Raw genomic sequence first — 2549 nt, forward strand, 5'->3', positions numbered from 1 at the left:
ACATCGGGCTACAACTATTAAACAAAACGTTTCCACAAGTGACGGAGTCGGTAATTGGGGTAAGAAATGAGGTTTTTAGATTATTACGGGACTGTTGGACATTACGTAACCCTCGTCCCTTTGATGACGTTACAACACGCTGTCTTATCAACGGCCATAACGGTTATGTTGCACAAGACCAAGGATGGGAAGTAGTCCTAGTAAAACCAGAATGCATGACTTGTTTCTGGACGTATGAATTACGTGTCTTTATTGCCTTTGCCGAACGACTTGTGTACTAGCTAGAATTGTCTTCACAACTATCTTGTATCAAAGTTATTGTGTGCTATATTTCATGCTTTATGTAAAATAAGCGGTATTGTAAGTTTGTAAAATATTGTATAAAAGTTTGAACGCGAAATATTATTACAATCAGTTTTTCATATAGAATTGTAGTAGTTGAATTGTATATTAGCTACTAAGTATGAACTTAACGGGTAGGTACTACCCGAATTTAAACTTATAAAACGCTAATATGAAGAAAAAGCTTTTATAAATGAGTTCATATTATGCTACGAAATACTATTAACTACTCTTAATATTCTGTATGATTAACTTGTTCCATTTAACTATTTTGAAGGAAATGGCACCGACTACTCGACACACCGTGAATATGAATGAAGAGGAATTCCGTACTTTTCTAGCTTCAAACATAGCCGCAGTACAGGCTGCGCTACATACCAACAATAACCTTGGATCTAGCAGTACAGGAAATCGTGTAGGATGCACCTACAAAGAATTCACTGCCTGCAAACCTTTGGAATTTGATGGAACCGAAGGACCGATCGGATTGAAACGGTGGACCGAGAAGGTTGAATCGGTGTTTGCCATAAGTAAGTGTACTGAAGAGGACAAAGTGAAGTACGCTACGCATACCTTCACAGGTTCTGCGTTAACATGGTGGAATACCTATCTAGAGCAAGTGGGACAAGATGATGCGTACGCACTACCGTGGTCAGCATTCAAGCACTTGATGAACGAGAAGTACCGTCCCAGAACCGAGGTCAATAAGCTCAAGACAGAACTTAGAGGGTTACGAACCCAAGGATTTGATATTACCACGTACGAAAGACGATTCACAGAATTGTGCCTATTGTGTCCGGGAGCATTCGAAGATGAGGAAGAGAAGATCGACGCGTTTGTGAAAGGATTACCGGAAAGAATCCAAGAAGATATAAGTTCACACGAGCCCGCCTCCATACAACAGGCATGTAGAATGGCTCACAAACTAGTGAACCAGATTGAAGAAAGAATTAAAGAACAGACTGCTGAAGAGGCCAATGTGAAGCAAGTCAAAAGAAAGTGGGAGGAAAACGGTGATAAGAATCACCAATACAACAACAACAGCAATTACAACAATAATCGCAACAATTATCCCAACAATCGCAACATCAATCGCAACTACAACAAACGGCCCAACAACAACAACAACAACAACAACAACAGCAACTACAACAATCATCCCAACAACAATAATAACCGTAACAACAACAACAATCAGAAGCAGCTATGCCAAAGGTGTGAAAAGAATCACTCGGGGTTCTGCACCAAATTTTGCAACAAGTGTAAAAGAAATGGTCATAGCGCGGCGAAGTGTGAGGTTTACGGACCAGGGGTTAATAGAACGAAAGGAACAAATGGTGTCGGAACGAGTAATGGCGGAGCAAGTAGTGTCGGAGCAAGTTATGCCAATGTAGTTTGTTATAAATGTGGAAAACCAGGCCACATTATTAGAAATTGCCCGAACCAGGAGAACACGAATGGACAAGGCCGTGGAAGAGTTTTCAATATTAATGCGGTAGAGGCACAGGAAGACCCGGAGCTTGTTACGGGTACGTTTCTTATTGACAATAAATCTGCTTACGTTTTATTTGATTCGGGTGCGGATAGAAGCTATATGAGTAGAGATTTTTGTGCTAAATTAAGTTGTCCATTGACGCCTTTGGATAGTAAATTTTTACTCGAATTAGCAAATGGTAAATTAATTTCAGCAGATAATATATGTCGGAATCGAGAAATTAAACTGGTTAGCGAAACATTTAAGATTGATTTGATACCAGTAGAGTTAGGGAGTTTTGATGTGATAATCGGTATGGACTGGTTGAAAGAAGTGAAAGCGGAGATCGTTTGTTACAAAAATGCAATTCGCATTATACGAGAAAAAGGAAAACCCTTAATGGTGTACGGAGAAAAGGGCAACACGAAGCTACATCTTATTAGTAATTTGAAGGCACAAAAACTAATAAGAAAAGGTTGCTATGCTGTTCTAGCACACGTCGAGAAAGTACAAACTGAAGAAAAGAGCATCAATGATGTTCCCATTGCAAAAGAATTTCCCGATGTATTTCCGAAAGAATTACCGGGATTACCCCCACATCGATCCGTTGAATTTCAAATAGATCTTGTACCAGGAGCTGCACCAATAGCTCGTGCTCCTTACAGACTCGCACCCAGCGAGATGAAAGAACTGCAAAGCCAATTACAAGAACTTTTAGAGCGTGGTTTCATTC

The sequence above is a fragment of the Rutidosis leptorrhynchoides genome, chromosome 4, assembly GCF_046630445.1.
Source record: "Rutidosis leptorrhynchoides isolate AG116_Rl617_1_P2 chromosome 4, CSIRO_AGI_Rlap_v1, whole genome shotgun sequence".
NCBI lineage: Eukaryota > Viridiplantae > Streptophyta > Magnoliopsida > Asterales > Asteraceae > Rutidosis > Rutidosis leptorrhynchoides.